Source organism: Pleurodeles waltl, chromosome 7 (genome assembly GCF_031143425.1).
Source record: "Pleurodeles waltl isolate 20211129_DDA chromosome 7, aPleWal1.hap1.20221129, whole genome shotgun sequence".
Classification (NCBI taxonomy): domain Eukaryota; kingdom Metazoa; phylum Chordata; class Amphibia; order Caudata; family Salamandridae; genus Pleurodeles; species Pleurodeles waltl.
This window is the reverse complement of record NC_090446.1, coordinates 1420228956-1420247271: the sequence shown is the minus strand read 5'-3', so window position 1 is coordinate 1420247271 and position 18316 is coordinate 1420228956. Positions and strand designations below refer to the sequence as shown.

The 18316-nt window shown below is 41.9% G+C and overlaps 1 protein-coding gene across 10 annotated transcripts in view; it reads left to right on the top strand.

The window, feature by feature from the left end:
- The first annotated feature begins 304 nt into the window (after positions 1-304).
- The window catches only part of LOC138246432 (von Willebrand factor-like), a 54173-nt gene continuing 36161 nt past the window's right edge, over positions 305-18316 (top strand). For 5 of the 10 annotated variants that reach the window (XR_011194276.1, XR_011194277.1, XR_011194281.1 and 2 more), the window contains exons 1-2: positions 305-515; positions 16210-16264. The gene's annotated coding sequence lies outside the window, so the exon portion shown is untranslated. The remainder of the gene's footprint in view (positions 516-16209; positions 16265-18316) is intronic. The other 5 variants (XR_011194279.1, XR_011194282.1, XR_011194283.1 and 2 more) reach the window with 2 other exon arrangements.

Here is an 18316-nt window from a genome sequence, read left to right as displayed (position 1 = left end):
TTGCCCTGTCACACTACTAGCTGGCAGGCAAAAATGTGCTCATACGTGACATTTAAATTTCCATGTCATGAGTGTAAATTAGGCACTATATTCTATGGCCTTATAAGAAATTGAAATATGCCAATTAGGGTCTTGGACAACTTTGATCTATTTAGTGGTCAGAGCACATGCACTGGGCCTGGTTAGCAGGGTCCCAGTACACAGATCCAATAAAACAGTACCTGCATCAGCTCACAAAAATGGGAGTGGCCAAGTGAAGAGAAGCACTTTCTCACACTAATCATGAGACATAGTATGCACGCCTCCTTGTATTTATCCTTGTACGTGTTCTTGCTAATCGTGAGAATGTCCCAGTAGGATGTTCTTGCTTATATAATTTTTGGCAACGCTTCTCTTGAGTTAAGCACATGACATCGACAATCCCCTCAAAACATCCTTGACTATAGAAGCTTCACGCGCCTCCTAACAGCAACAGGTTTCAGACAGTGGTACTTCTGAAAGCCAAAGCAGCTGAGGTGAGTTTTTTCCATCGATCCATCATTTTACATAACTGATTAGCACAGTAACTTCACTGTCTTCAATTCAATGGTTTATTTGTATTCTGTTCTGAACTACTGGTTCCTAACTTTATTTACCAAGGTCAGTAAGGACGACAAAATGAATGACAGCATATTTTCAAAAAGATAGCATATAAACAGCGCGTGCTCCATTACACTCTGCAGTTACTGCGCAGATGTGACAGTCTAACAACCGGTCTTTGCATTCAGAGGAATCTGCTGGGTTCTGGGATCCTTACAATTAGTGGTGCGTGTTGACAGTGTTTTCTTTTGCTAGAAAAACAGCTCTGTTTGTTCTGTTTTAAAAAAAAAATCTTGTCAAGAAATAACTCATTTTTTCAACATTACAATTATGAAATGATTGCAAACACAGTGCGAAAAGGGCAAAGCTGATTCGTAATTCCCAGTGAAATCAGGGTACGTTTCACCATGCCACATCACAGGACTCGGGTCGTGAAAACCATCAAACAGGTCAAATAACCCCAGAATTTCTAGAACACCACACAACCTTCCAGCCAAACACCTGCCATGTCTATCACTAGGAAAAAGCAGTTGTCACCTCCAAGACAACTACAAAGCAAGAATTGAAGCCAGCAGCCCCAGGAAATGGAAAGTGTCAAAGTTGTTAGTAACCAGCCAGTGACTAGGAGAGTAGCATTGTATAACGGGCCCTAATTCAAGTATATATAAAGCACCTCCGAAACCAGTTTGGTAGTAAATTAGAACCATAATTAGGACGCTGATGGTCCCTCAAACACCTGCTAAATTGTGCAGCACCAGTGTCACTGTATGTGCTGCACGATTGGGAGCTGGGCACTAGACTACAGTAGATTAGTGAATACAATACTCATGATGTTCAAGAAAGAAGCCCACATGCATTTGTAGACATCCATTATATGAGCACAAGTTCGAAGCACTGAGTGGTAATTGCACTTTCTATGTTTCTGAGCTTGCTGTCCGTAGTTCATGCATTAACTGGTAATTGAAAGTTATATGTAGGCATTTTAGAAAGCACGATTGTTCAAAAAAAGTTCTACTTAGCTTTTCCAAGGTGGTTTCCACTGCTCCTCGTGTTTAAAATCGTTGTTCACTGACTGATGCCATTTACGTAATGTTATGCTGATTTTTATGGGGGTGGTGTGAATTTTCACAATTTAGCTTCTACATGTATTGCGATTTTTTTTAAAACGTTGGCAAATTTCATGAAATGATCGAATTGTTTTAAAAGTCTGCAGCAGTTGACATCGTGCTGACTCTTAGCAGAATACTTTTCTAAAATAACTAGCTAGCTGAGTGCATTTTCAGGAACGTTTGCCTGCAAAAGCTAGAGATTGTTGACAGAGGTAAAAGAGCAAAAAACGTGAACATGTGAAACTGCAATCTGATGAATTTCATATGATCACACCAACACACCACCCGAACATTATTATGATTTTCATTCATCCCTGGTTTGACAGCCGCATTTAAACCATTCTAATAATCCAGGGAACCTGATGAACAAGTGAAAAGAAAGTGAAGAATACATTGAGTGAGTGAGAGAATGAATGATAGGTTAATGAGCGTTCAAATAAGTTGAATGCAATTGCCACTTCACTTATAAGTGCTCCTGCCTAATGATTTCTGAAAATAGACACATGATTTCTAAACCTAAGTGTTAGACCTGACATGCCTTAGGGTGGTCACCCCTAACTTTTTGCCTGCCTCCCTCCACTTTTTGGACTCTGTTTTTGCTGGCTTGTAGACTCTGCTCACTTTACCACTGTTAACCATTGCTAAAGTGCATATGCTCTCTCCCTTTAGACATGGTAACTTTGGATCATATCCATTTGGACTATTTAATATACTTATAAGTCCCTAGTAATGTGCACTGTATGTGCCTAGGGCCTGTAGATTAAATACTACTAGTGGGCCTGCAGCACTGGTTGTGCCACCCACTCATAGCCCGTTTACCTTGTCCCAGGCCTGCCATTGCAAGGCCTGTGTGTGCAGTTTCACTGCCACTTCGACTTGGCATTTAAAAGTACTTGCCAAGCCTAAAGCTCCCCTTTTTCTACACATAAGTCACCTCTAATGTGTGCCCTTGGCAACTCCTAGAGCAGGGTGCTGTGTGGGTAAAAGGCAGGACATGTACCTGTGTAGTTTACATGTCCTGGTAGTATAAAACTCCTAAATTTGTTTTTACACTACTGTAAGGCCTGCTCCCTTCATAGGCTAACACTGGGGCTGCCCTCATACATTGGTAAAGTGGCAGCTGCTGATCTGAAGGGAGTAGGAAGGTCATATTTAGTATGGCCAGAATGGTAATATAAAATCCTGCTGACTGGTGAAGTTGGATTTAATATTACTATTTTAGAAATGCCACTTTTAGAAAGTGAGCATTTCTCTGCACTTAAATCTTTCTGTGCCTTACAATCCACGTCTGGTTAGGTTCAGTTGACAGCTCCTGGTGCATTCACTCAGACACACCCCAAACACAGGGTACTCAGCCTCACTTGCATACATCTGCATTTTGAATGGGTCTTCCTGGGGTGGGAGGGTGGAGGGCCTGCTCTGACACAAAGGACTGCCACACCCCCTACTGGGACCCTGGCAGACAGGATTGAACTGAAAGGGGACCTGGTGCACTTCTAAGCCACTCTTTGAAGTCTCCCCCACTTCAAAGGCACATTTGGGTATAAAACAGGGCCTCTGCTCTACCACCTCAGACACTTGCTGGAGAAGAAACCTGAACCAGAACCTACATCCTGCCAAGAAGAACTGCCTGGCTGCTCAAAGGACTCACCTGTCTGCTTTCTACAAAGAACTGCTGCCTTGCTTTTGGCTTGCTGCCTTGCTGAACTCTTGTCTGGCTGTAAAAGTGCTCTCCAAGGGCTTGGATAGAGCTTGCCTCCTGTTTCCTGAAGTCTGAGGACCAAAATTTCTTTCAACTGGATGGCGTGTGCGCCGAAAAATTTGCTGCACAGCTTGTTCCACGGTGAGAAATTCACCGCACGCCGGTCCGGAAAGACGCCGCTCGACGCGACGCCTATGGTGCGACCGGAACTTTGACGCACGGCCTCGCCTGGACAACGCCACCCGTCTTCCAGAAAGGAAATCGACGCAACGCCTGCCGTGAGGAAGAAAATTCCACGCACAGCCCCCCGGAACGATGCGCAGCCGGTTAACAAGCCTAGGATTCCACGCACAGACCCTGGGACATCTGGTAATCCCACGACGCACAGAAGGAGTCGGCCCGCGTGCCGGAAAACGATGCATGTCTTCCCCGAGTGAAAAATAATAACGCAAGTCCGTGTGTGAAGGGGCGAAACTGATGCACACACCATTTTTCCTCCCGCAGAACGACGCATGTCTCCCCGCGTGAAAAATAACAACGCAAGTCCGTGTGTGAAGGGGCAAAACCAACGCACACTCCATTTTTCCACGCATCTCCTCCTCTGTGGCCCTCTGCGGATATTTGTCCACTCCAAACCAGGTACTTTGTGCTTGAAAGAGACTTTGCTTTTAAAGACTTCAGACACTTTATATCACTTTTCAGTGATATTTCTACAAATTCTTATTGCATCTTTTATTGTGTTGATCTACAAATATCCAGATAAATATTCTATATTTTTCTAAACACTGTGTGGTGTATTTTTGTGGTGCTATATGGTGTTATTGTAGGATTTATTGCACAAATACTTTACACATTGCCTTCTAAGTGAAGCCTGTCTGCTCGTACCCAGCTACCAGAGGGTGGGCACAGGATAATTTGGATTGTGTGTGACATACCCTGACTATAGTGAGGGTTCTTGCTTGGACAGAGGGTAACCTGACTGCCAACCAAAAACCCCATTTCTAACAATGCGGAAGTTATTAGTACCTAAGAAAACAGCCCCTGACCAAACCGTGGTTTTGATGCATATACAGCTTTGGCTATAATTTACGGCAGACTTATCTGGGTTTAACCTCTTCAATGCGGGCGTCGGCCAGTGGCTCTCCCCTTTCTTACGAGGCCTTCCTGAAAGTGTTTCCTGGAAAAACATTTTTCAGGTTTCCTGGCCCCCGACCGCAGCACAGCTGCGATCGGGGGCCAGGAAACAGTTTCAGGAAGGCCTCGTAAGAAAGGGGGGAGTCTCCCCTTTCTTACGAGGCCTTCTGAAAGTGTTTCCTGGCCCCCGATCGCAGCACAGCTGTGATCGGGGCCAGGAAACACCACTAGACACCCAGGATTTCACTTGGGAGGTCGGCCCCCTCGGAAAACGGGCTGCCCCCCCGGGCATATTTTTCTTTTTTAAAAGGTAGGTGCCCCCTGGGGGTCATATTTTTTTTTAGTTGTTCTAGAGTTTCCCAACAACAACAAAAAAAAAAATATATATATATATATATATATATATATATATATATATAAATAGATCTATATATAGATCTATAAATATAGATATATCTATGTACATGGATATATCTATAGATAAATCTATAGATATATATAGATATATATATATATATATATATATATATATATATATATATATATATATATATAGGTCTATCTATAGATATATCTATGTAGATAGATATATATATAGAGATAGATCTATATATATATATATATATATATATATATATATCACTTGTCAATATGTGTGTGGTTTCCCTGGGGGCTGCGATCGGCCCCCAGGAAAACCAGACCCACATATAAAAGTGATATATATATATATATATATATATATATATATATATATATAGATTTGCCACCAGTTGTCTTGCAGTTGCAGCTTGCGTCTTCAAAGCAATGCACATACTTCAACTGACGCTTTTCAAATGTAGCTTTTAGGCAGCAATAAAAAAGTCAAGTAAGTATTGTGATTATGTTTCTGCTACAAAAGGGTCAGACTTGTCTAGTGGCAGTTTTAGTGCCATAAAGAAGCACAGAAGGTTTATATGCCTACTGCAAAGAGCAAATCTGGATTTTATGTAAATAGCTGAGTACTTTAGTAAAGTCAGCCATTACCTGCGCTATAATACAAATAAAATGTATGTGCGGGGTGGAGGGCGGCTATGGAGAGATGAAGGGCACTTTTGCTGGGTGGTAAAGAGGGAATCCGAGGAGGAGGGAGTGGGAGCACCAATAATGATTGTTGGACTGGGCACAGGAAGTGCTAAAGACTGTGACGAATGGTATGTGACAAGGTGTTTTCTGAGTGTCTTGAAAGAACGTGCTGATTGAGTGAAGAAGCGCAGGTAAGGTGGCCTCTGCTGTTGCACGTATCTCACACACACCATCGATTTTGTGACTGTCTACGTAGGCTATTGTTTTAGAGCAACAGTTTAGCCAATAGCAGAGATGGCATCTTGATGGATGACTGCTGCCGTCACTCGGGTTATAGAGGACAGCTCTGACATAGGATCAGAGACTGAGACATCAGATACTGAGACAGCATCTGAGGGATAGGACAATGGCACAGACTCTGGGAGTGATTTTTCAGTCGGAGGAGTCCCATTCGATAACTCCTCTTCCAGTACATTATGAGGGAGGTGATGAGGACAGTCCTGCTGTCCCTTCGCAAGCAGTCTGTGCAACTGGGAAATAGTGGGTTAGCCCAACCCAGAGAGCAGGTGAATGCAGCGGCAAGCAGAGAGAGAGAGAGTGCTCTCTTGGGAGCTCCCCAATTTAGTTCAGCCCCAAATTCCACTGCCCAAATCGTATTGTGGAGACATCAAAAGTATCTATCGCAAAACAAACTGGTTTTGTAAGGCAGGTACCTGTGTTTTTGGTCCTGGGTTCGGCAGCCATATAGAGAAACACACTAAACCCAAACATTTCTGGAAACTAGACATTCAGGGAAGTCCACAGAGATGTGACTTGTGTGGATTGCCCAAAGTTTTCCTACCCAGAATACCCTGCAAAGCTGAAATGTTGAATAAAAGCTCTATTTTTCTCGCATTGCTGTCACACAAACTACAGGAATACGCTGGGATCCACAAAATTCCTACCACCCAGTGATTCCTTACCTGTCCTCATTAAAACACTACCCCATTTGAGTGCCTACACCTAGTGCCTGCATCAGGAATGGATCACCCCAGGGTCAACAGCTGCCTCATGTAAGGACCAACATTGACTGTTGTGTGATCTATTCCTGTCGCGGGCACCGGGCCTACCCACAAAAGTGAGGTACCATTTTTATCGGGAGACTTGGGGGAATGCTGGGTGGAAAGGAAATTTGTGGCTCCTCTCAGATTCCAGAACTTTCTGTCAATGAAATGAGAGGAAAAAGTGTTTTTTTGGCCAAATGTTGATGTTTGCAAAGGATTCTGTGTAACAAAACCTGGTCAGAGCCCCACAAGTCACCCCATCTTGGATTCCCCATGGCTTCTAGTTTTCAAAAATGCACTGGTTTGCTAGGTTTCCCCAGGTGCCGGCTGAGCTAGAGGCCAAAATCCACAGGTAGGCACTGTTTTCTATGAAAAAATGTGATATGTTAACGTTGTGTTTTGGGGCATTTCCTGTTGCGGGCGTTAGGCCTACCCACACAAGTGAGGTATCATTTTTATCGGGAGACTAGGGGGAACGCTGGGTGGAAGGAAATTTGTGGCTCCTCTCAGATTCCAGAACTTTCTGTCACCAAAATGTGAGGAAAACGTGTTTTTTTAGCCACATTTTGAGGTTTGGAAAGGATTCTGGGTAACAGAACTTGGTCAGAGCCCCACAAGTCACCCCATCTTGGATTCCCCTAGGTCTCTAGTTTTCAAAAATGCACAGGTTTGGTAGGTTTCCCTAAGTGCCGGCTGAGCTAGAGGCCAAAATCTACAGGTAGGCACTTTGCAAAAAACAGCTCTGTTTTCAGTCAAAAAATGGGATGTGTCCACGTTGTGTTTTGGGGCATTTCCTGTCGCGGGCGCTAGGCCTACCCACATAAGTGAGGTATCATTTTTATTGGGAGACTTGGGGGAACATAGAATAGCAAAACAAGTGTTATTGCCCCTTATCTTTCTCTAAATTTTTTCCTTCCAAATATAAGAGAGTGTGTATAAAAGACGTCTATTTGAGAAATGCCCTGCAATTCACATGCTAGTATGGGCACCCCGGAATTCAGAGATGTGCAAATAACCACTGCTCCTCAAAACCTTATCTTGAGCCCATTTCGGAATTGCAAAGGTTTGCTTGATACCTATTTTTCACTCTTCATATTTCAGCAAATGAATTGCTGTATACCCAGTATAGAATGAAAACTAACTGCAGGGTGCAGCTCATTTATTGGCTCTGGGTACCTAGGGTTCTTGAGGAATCTACAAGCCCTTTATATCCCGCAACCAGAAGAGTCCAGCAGACATAACGGTATATTGATTTAAAAAATCTGACATCACAGGAAAAAGTTACAGAGTAAAACATAAAGAAAAATGGCTGTTGTTGTCAGCTCAATTTCAATATTTTTTTATTTCAGCTGTTATTTGCTGTAGGAAAGCCTTGTAGGAGCTACACAAATGACCCCTTGCTGAATGCAGAATTGTGTCTAGTTTTCGGAAATGTTTAGCTTTCTGGGATCCAGCATTGGTTTCACACCCATTCCTGTCAATAACTGGAAGGAGGCTGAAAGCACCAAAAATAGTAAAAATGGGGTATGTCCCAGTAAAATGCCAAATTTGTGTTGAAAAATGTGGTTTTCTGATTCAAGTCTGCCCGTTCCTGAAAGGTGGGAAGATGGTGATTTCAGCACCAGAAACCCTTTGTTGATGCCATTTTCAGGGAAAAAAACCACAAGCCTTCTTCGGCAGCCCTTTTTCCCCATTTGTTTGGAAAAAATGAAATTGTCACTGTATTTTGGCTAATTTTTTGGTCTCCTCTAGGTGAAGCCACAAACTCTGAGTACCATTAGAATCCCTAGGATAATGGTAAATAAGGACGCAAATTTGGCATGGATAGCTTATGTGGACAAAAGGTTATGAAGGCCTAAGCGCGAACTACCCCAAATAGCCAAAAAAGGGCTAAGCACTGGGGGGGGGGGGAAACAGCCCAGCAGCTAAGGGGTTAAGAATCTTACCTGATGCATAAATACCAGTATCTTGGAACACTCGCATACACTTAATACGTTATGCTACAAAAGAGTGCCCCTTGTATACAGAGTATTATATTTCCTGGCAACATGTAGTCAAAATCAGGCACAGAGGGGCATAGCATCTGAGGAGGTGGGCGGTAGACGACAGCAATGTTCTGTAAATTATTACAGTACCCGGCCAGCCTTGCATACATTGCAGAAATCTTTAAACAAATGCCGTGAAGTTAAACACTTACCATACCTGTAAAAAAAGTAACAATTTATGATACGTTTGTTGATACGTATAATCTTTTTAGGACAGAAGGTAATATATATATTCGTATATATAGATAGATAGATAGATAGATAGATAGATAGATAGATAGATAGATAGATAGATAGATAGATAGATAGATAGATAGACAGATAGATAGATAGACAGATAGATAGATAGATAGATAGATAGATAGATAGATAGATAGATAGATAGATAGATAGATAGATAGATAGATAGATAGATAGATAGATAGATAGATAGATATTTCTTATCTTCTGTACACGTTGATTTGGTATTAAAAAAATCTAGCACAATTCTGTGCTGTAGAAATCAAGCTTCCCACATAAAGATAAGGACATGTACGTTTTTTAGAGAAAAGTGTGCACAAATTAACCCAATATAAGCTAGCAAAATAAAGATATGTGAACATAAATCAATGAAACCTAACATTGTCAGCAAGATTGGTAGACTTCACGTTTAGTTTGAATACAACAAAACGCGTTTCTGCATCGGCCTGGCCATGTTAAAAAGCAGGCAGGCTATGAGTTTGCATTTCTTTAAATATCTCCCACCCAGTATTGCTATCAAGAACGTGGTCGGCCTTTCTGCCGAGGGCCGCTCACAGTGATGGCTGTTAGCCTCCTCTTTAGTGTGGATTTAACACTGCACATATAGCACATATATGTAGGTTTTATTTGTATGGTACAAACTTAGCTGAAAGTCCTAGGAGCAGGATAAAGGATCAAAGGCAAAGATTAAGGGGCATCTTTAAGAGCCCCTATCACAATTCCAACTCCACATTAGGGTAATTTTTTTATGCTTATGTGGCATTAGAAGACCAAAAACGTCACACTATTTTTACAAAGTGGCCCTATGAATGCATTGCTCCATTTTGTAACCCGTTGCACTACAATATGCCTGCGCTGGGCATAATGTATGCGAAGTGGGTTTTCCCCTTCCTTGCAACATTTTTTTCAGCACTTGTAACACCTGCTGAGAGCAGGTGTTAAGGGAGGCTTTCATTGGTTACAATGGACCTCTGGGTGCTTTGCAGGATTTGTGTCAGAATTTTTGATGCTAATCCTGCACAGCACCGGACCAGCGTAAAAAATTCTGACGCTAGTCCCCTAACTACCACCATGTTGTGCTGTATTTTAAATACAGCAACACATGGTGGCGTTAGGGGGGGCGCTAAGGGGCACAAGAAAGGTGGTGCTGCGCTGTGTGCAGAGCCACTTTTCTTAAATATGCCCTATGTGCTACTGGAAGGGTAGTCTGTTTCTAGGATTTTGCATTGCAAGTTAGTGTACATTAAAGAGGTGAATCTCCAGCTTTTCCCTAAACTGGATCAGGGTTGGATAGTCCTGGTGGAGATGGTTAATGTTATTCCAGCTCTTTGGTGCATAGATGGGGAAGGTTGTTACCTTGTTCTTTCTTAGCCGTTCTCCATTATCCTGGCTGCAGATGTTCCAAAACCCAACAGGAGTGTTGAGATTGCCAACCAGATCTGCCGAAGTACTGGTCCTGATAGTGTTGTGGATAATGCAGATAGTTTTCAGGGTACTCTGTTCCATCATAGGGAGTCAGAAGAATTCCTTCAATGTGGTCACGTTTCTTTCATGTGGCATGCAGGGCACCCTTACTGGATTGCCACCATCAGATGCAAGAGTCTGAGGGCTTAAACAGTAGTTCAGAGTTTATAAGAAGAAATGCTTAACCCTCTTTATTGTACATGGTTTGTACTAGGCCCTCTTGATTTTCTTGTTGATATGATCTGTGAAGGCCTGGTCCATGTGTAGGGTGAATCCAAGGGCCAGATGTACTAAGCATTTTTCCCATGTACCAAAGACAAAATGTGACTCAGTAACTTGTTACCAAATCACATTTTGCTTTGCAATTCGGTATTAGGAAGGGGCAACTTTAGGGCGTCCCTTCCTAATAATGAATCACACAGGTACGTATGAATGTTTTGCGACAAGAATGCAATCACAAAAAATTCATATTTTACTGACTTCGCAGAGGAGGTGTTAGCCCATTCATAAATGGGAAGAGGTCCCTAATGGACTCCTTCCTCTTTGTGAATATGAGTGGCAACATTTTTTAAGAGCAGGCAGTGGACCCACAGACCACTGCCTAATCTTAAAAAATGAAAATTTAACTTTTCCTTTTTGTTTTTTTAATACATCCCATTTTTCCTTAAGAAAAAAGGGCTCCATTAGAACAACAATTGCTTTATTTAAAAAGCAGTCACAGACATGGTTGTCTGCTGATCCCAGCAGGCCACCATCCCTGTAATTGTGACCATTCCCAATGGGTCACAAATTGTGACCTATTCAGTGAATATTGATGAGGCAAGTCCCTTGCGACCCATTAAGGAATCGCGTGTAGTGTTTGAGACACTGTTGTACATCACAGTTTGTGAATTCCTAATTGTGAATCACAAAGATTCACAATTAGGAAATCACAAAGTGTAATAGTACTTCTGACCCTTAGTGACTTAGCTTTAGGTAAAAGTTGGGTGGGGTTTCAATCTGTTCAGGTTCATATTATTGAACTGTAATGGTGTTTACTACGACCCTGGTTTGAGTCTCCATTTCAGTTGTACATTTTAACTTGGCATGTATTTTAGAAAGATTGTCTTCAGCAAATTTTACAGTCATCTGATTGAATTTTTGGAAATGTGTCCACACTCAATTGTATTTCTACTTAGAATTTCTGCTTGGTACTCTGCACGCTTAATGCAATTTTAGGAATGTTGAATGAAATGTTTCAGAAGACTGATTGCTTATGGAGACAATTTCTAGATTTCCAAAATGTAATTGCATCTGCTCTGCACATTTGACACACTGCGATAGGAGCAATTCATTAACTATAAGAATGGCCTGTGCTTTACATTCGGTGGAGGGGCACTTCTGCTGGTTGTGTCCTAGAACTGCGTGCACTGTTTCTGAGATACATTTCTGCTGACTCTCACCTCTATTCCTTCCAAGGATGAGAGCTGCATTACAATGTACTGGCTTCCTGGCACAAGACACCAAAGTATGGGGGTTAGGCTGTCTCAATAATTCGGGCAGAAGGTACTCAAACTGTGCTCCCATTAGTGTTATATAGGAAGGGGCAGATAAGGAGTTTTAAGACATCATGGGCCTGATTTAGTTCTTGGTGGTCTTACCGCTTATCGGCATTGGTGGCGGGCCTGAAAAGACCATCAAGACGATGGTCTTCGACCCACCATATTTCGATGTACTACAGCGGAGTCGCTAATCGCCATAACGGAGTGGTCTTCCTGGCCATCCAGCTGGCTGGTTCCCACCACTCATATTTAGATGTCACAATCCTGGAGGTGGTGTACTGGTGGAGGTTTGCATGCAGAGGGTGGACATCGCTGGACCCAATGGACATCAGATAATGGCAGTGGTCGTGGATTAGAGGTGAGTGACACACACACACACACTCATCTCTTGCCATATGCGATCCCTTGCATCACACCAGAAACAGTATACCAAATTCACATCAATATCCATTGGCATTCCAACACATACATGCCACAAATACACATGCTTACAGACACAACATACATGCACTAGTGACACTGCACCCACACACAACACAACCAACACAACTACACACTTATCTACACAAACACATGCACACACAAGCACAACTACACACATCATGACAGCAATTGCCACACAAAAACTTGCACCTGAATTCTTCACACAGCAACACAATAGACAACACAGCATATACAACTACATCCATGCCATATGCAAGTGGCACACATACTGACTATGGGTGTGCAGGGAGCTCGCTCCGCTGGCAGAGCTAATGGAGTTTTTGGAACCCCATGCTCTGCTTGGAGTGGGGAGTTATCCAACTCTGTTAGCCCTGCCAGTAAAACGGAGCTCACCCGGTGTGCGCTTTAGCCCAGTTATGGGCTGCACAAAGCAGACGCCGGCAGTATACGCTTGCGCTGTGCAGCCCATACTGGCCTGCTGGTGCACCAGAGCAGAGGAGGGAGGCAGCTGCTGGAGAGAACTCATCGTCACCATTGGACGACGAGGAGAGCAGGACCCCCCGGAAGACCCCAGTAAGTCCTCATCTCTTTCTTTGTTTTGTCATTGTTTGTGCACACTGGTGCACACGGGACAGGCCGGTGCACAAGAGGCCTGAAACAGCAGCTTTTACTGCCCACGGACCTCCTGAATGCGACCATTTTGGAAGTGCTAAGCATGGTCGGGGCTGGCTGACCAGGTCCGACACTGCTTAGTGCTTCAGACATGGGAGCATTCAGAGGACTCCATGGGGTACTGAACTCTGGCTTTGCAGAATTCCACAGAGGTTTTTTTCAGCTCCACGGAATTCTGCAACACCAGACTCCCTTCACTCTTTCCAGAACTAATACTGACACAACCACATCACCCAATACACCTACCTCTACCTCACACTGCTAATCGCATTGCATGCACACATAGACGTACTGACTCACACAACTCAAAGCACAACTTGACATGTATAGTTCCCCTTGCATTGTGCACACATCGGCACATCTGACAAGTTTGAATGTATCATCAATGTGGTGCCAGCATTCATTTGGCAATGAATACTGACACCATAATGACAGTTGTGTATTTGTTCGATAGTGTTGTGTACCACTGTGTTCCCACTTGTGTCTGACCCACCTGTGTCCCTGAAATACGCATGTCACAGTAATATAATAAATTTACTGTAACATGTATATGTCTGCAGTGGTTTTGTGCCCATGTGCAGTGACTCCCCCCAAAGCACACAGTCAATGCGGGTTCCCTACCTTCGTGTCCAGCAACTGGGGGGGCATGTTTTCTCCAAGAACTCACAGCAGCAGTGATGGAGGGTCCTGTCCAGATTTGTCCAGCCAGAAGTATAAGTAGAATTGGGAGAAAAGGTGAGTTTTCACTCCTTCCCCCCCAAATATGCCAAGTCAGAAGTGGAGGACCGCCACTTTTTGGTTTGAGGTTTGGCACATCCAAATCTACTCTGCAGAAAGTCTGGCTGGAGGCCCGCCATCAGCCACACTTTCCTATGGCGCTATTGCAGTGGATAGGAATCTTTGGCAGACTTGGCAGGACTCCAACAGGTTAAAGTCTATAGGACTACCAACATCTAAATCGGACAGGCAGACCACCATGGTGGTGGGCAGGTTTTCTGTCAGAAAACTGACAGCAGGACAGTTACAGCCAACATCTAAATCTGGTCCTATTTCATACCATGGTTACATTGTTCATCTTTTTAACTATTCTAATAATGCTGGTTACAATGCTTTGCTTTATTTCAATAAAGCCATACCATATCTTTCTTATGTCTGCCATGGGTGTACAGAACAACAACAAAGGTTAAAGATCTGTTTCCACGAAATCCTTGGGAATGAAAGAGTGGGCATTATCAACGTTCCTGTCACTGTCTGGTACCCTGGGAAGGTTAGAGGTTCAGATGGAGCACCGTGAGCTAGCTAGCTATAATATGACGTTATTGTTGTCCTACATACACACTTCTACTTAGTTCGTAGGAACCGTATGACAGAGCAGGGTTGTTGCTTGTTGTTCTAGGCCAATATTAAGGGTTCTATTTCCATGTAACCGACACTAAAAAGATTCTGGACATCCAGGACTAGAAGAAATGCAGTGAGAGAAATGGACTTCTGGAGCAACTGAGAATTTCTTCTGCATACTAGAGAATTTCAATGTTTTTATTGCCAAGTAGTCTTCCAAAGAGATCCATGTTGGTGTTAGAAAAGGACAAGGAATAAGATTGAACTTAGAGAGCTTGCAGGTAATAGGGATTTTCTGGAACCTATAGGTGCCGATGTAAACAAGTGGTACCATTTAGGAATAGGAACTCAGCATGGTCCACATGTCAGATTTCTTAAAGGTTTCAATGACAATGTTTGGGCATGCATTAAATAAGTTTCAGAAGTGGATAAACATATCTCCTCTACTGTCATCCCTGAATATTTATTTTCAAGGGGAAAACATGATAATGAAATTAATAATAATAAAAGATTGACACTTTTGTGAAAGGTTAATAGTTTGTGCTAGATCTTTAATAATGATGTTCTTTAGAAAGATTACAAGATGTTAAGGGCCTCATCTGGAGCTTACGGGTTGGAATACTCCTCCATAAAAATGGCAGATATCTTGTCACCTATATTACAAGTGCATTTTTGCCTATGACACTTATAAAAAGGCAGACAGGGTATATGCATCATGTTTTGATGAAGCACTAATAAACCAAAAGCTAGGTCAGGGCCTACATAATTTGCAAAATTACTACCTCACCAATGCTGAACTATAGCATGCAGAGTTGCTATCAATTTGTACATTCCTAATAGTTTTTGAATACCTAAAAATTTAAAGGAAAAAGCTGAGTTGATTGCTATTTATAATGTTTTTGCTTTAAGAGACTGCATGACTTTCTTCTTCATGTCAGGGTATGTAATGTAAGTTTAATGCATATGCTCATGTTGCCAATAGGTGTACTTGGTTAGCTGTTTATATGTATGGGAATTTAGACAGATACCCTCAATTGAAAGTAGGAACCCTTTAAATATATGCTCATATCAATCTAACAAGTATCAGTTGTTTATCACATATTATGTCCTGATCGTAGCTACAATTTTCTAGCCTAAGCAAGAGGTTCTTTACCTTTTGTGAAACCCCACTTAATCATCACTGCAATCCGGGACCCCCACTGGGGTCCTTCACTGTGCCATTACTGTAAGCCAGGGACCCCAGAGTAAGCAATTTAGATGATTTTAACCACAAAACAATGCACCAAAGATAAAATATTTGTTTTTAATAAATTAAGAAGCAAATATAAAAAATCATAATTCATCATTTTAATTTTAATGGGCAGGTTGGAGCCTTTCAAAATTCAATTAAGACAACCCAGTGTCCACACTATATTCTATTTGGTGCATGTGTACACTCACAAATCAATGTGATACCAACTTACTTATTAGCGTCCAATTTTAAATTTCTTTAAATTTACAGCATGTTTTAACATTTTCAAGCTTCAATTTTATTTATTTATATACATTTTAGTAATCTGTTTATACTATTTCATTTCTAAGCACTTGTGCAACCCCTCGGTAGGCTTCCTAGACCTCAGCAGTTGCTGGACCATAGGTTAGGACCCACTGGCCTAGACCATTATTTTCAAAGAGTAATGTTGGTTAATTACCATACATACTGTTCTGCACACATGTTATTAGTCAAATGAGGTAATGTCAAAGGTTGTGTGGGAACTTTAAAACCAATGTCATTCAGTACTAGAACAATGAAACTTGCTCTATTCACTTCACATTTCTTCCTGTAATCCACCAAAGCAGGAGAATTTCATGATGATGAAAACTCAACTATTGTGTTTCCTCCTCGTCCTTGGTGAGTACACATGAACTTCAAAACATTCAATGAGTTGTTAAAGCAAACATCATTGTTTTTATAATAATGGTATTTTAAGTGCTGAGAAAAAAGATTAGGGTATGATAGAGGCAGAAAAAAGCAATGGTTTTATTTATACTATCTTTTGTACAAATGTTTCATGGCGAAAATTGGCATATGCATTAGGGAATGTAAACAGACCCCAGAACCATATTATACTAAATTGTCCTTTGCTTCATTAAATGTGCTCCCCTGCTTTTTTCATCGTGAGGCCCTTTGGTATTACACTATGGGTCACAGATGCTTGAGCAGCCCCTTCTGTAATTCAGACCGTGCAGGTGCTAAATGTGAGCTCATGCAATCTTAGGACGATGTTCCTTCCTAAGCATGGGGTTTAGTCCCATGTATATGAAGAAACACTTTGCCACGGTACTCATACTGTATTACAGACATGGGCAAAAACAACAAATGATGGACTGCATGCTGAACAATGCAAACATTCACCCTAAGTCACAGAGATCTGGATTTTACAGACATGTGCACGTAGTAAAAGGAGCTGTCATAAGCATTTCTCGTCAATTGAATGTAATTTCCATTACAATGAAAGTCAGGAGAATTTCTAATGCTTGATGTCAATACTTCTGAAAATGTACATCAATTTGTAAATGTTAGGGATCTGTAGTAATTCCTGATTCATAATGGATGTGCAATACTTGACCTTTCTATCTACGATCCTTGCCATGGTTGATCAGTCAAACAGTCACCATTGAATTGGTCCAAACAATATCTGTGATAAAAGAAGATGTTATGACTGACTATGAAAAGCATACATTAACAACCACCCAGGAATAAACAGTAAATTGTCAAATGTTGGTCAAGTGTTAGAAAGGCATACTATATTTCCAATATCAGGGTAAATGGGGCATTATAAAAATAACCATATATGAATGATCCAGTACAGATGGTTAATTGCTTCTTTTACACAATTCGGTTTCTCTTTGCTTGGTGAATTTTGCATTTGATGAGAAATGTTGAACACTTCAACACACAAGCAGATTAATTCCATACTAAAAGAGCCCACTTACACACCAGTGATCTTACCAGTTAATGCCAAATCACCAACCTGCATATCTGAGAAGATTAATGAGAGGGTCTGAGTAGACCAACTCTAAGGTAAAACAAGTCTTGCCTTAGCCCATGGTGCAGTATGGAAATCAAAATAATCCAGTGGTAGCCTCCAATTCTTGTTCTACTCAACTTCTCTGCAGATTTTAGGTATAAAAACACAGGGGTAAAGGAAGTGGCATCTTATACCTTTCCATGCCTAATATAATCATATATTGAAATCATTCTTGCTCTGACCATAGCCTCTGATTAACCTCCCCTTTCATGCTGAGAAGCTAGCATAAGAGTAAGTTGTGGAAAGTGCAGAAAGTAAGCAGGGTGCATTGACTACAAGAAGCAGGAAAGTTTCATGGCAACCAAAGAGCAAGCCAAGAGTAGAAGCAGATGCCTTTTCTCCTTGGCTACCCATAAATGATGTTCATACTACATTCGTTGATATCATCTGTCATCCAGCCCTTCTTGATACTGACACATTCTGATGGGCTTTTTTTACTCTGGACGTTGAGGCACTATATACAAACATTCCACAAGATGCGACTCTGCAGGTAGTGGAAACTACACTCCTAGAGAATAGTGAAAACCTTACGTCACCTGTCTCCTTTATTATGCAGTGTGCTAATTTGGCAATGACTGAGAACTTTTTTCAGTTCGAGGATCAATTCTACCACCAGATAAGGGGGACTTGCATGGGAAGTACTTTTGCCCCCAGTTTGGCATGTTTGTATATGTACAACTTCGAGAAACAATACATTTTACCACCCTCTAACCCGTTTTCTGCCAACATCAAATTATGGCGTCGTTATATCGATGACATTTTGATAGTATGGCATGGTTCCCTCACTGTTGCCTCAACCTTCACGGATTGGGTGAATACTCTCAATCCGTTCTTGAAATTCACATCCACAGTGTCAACCAAGGAGATCAGTT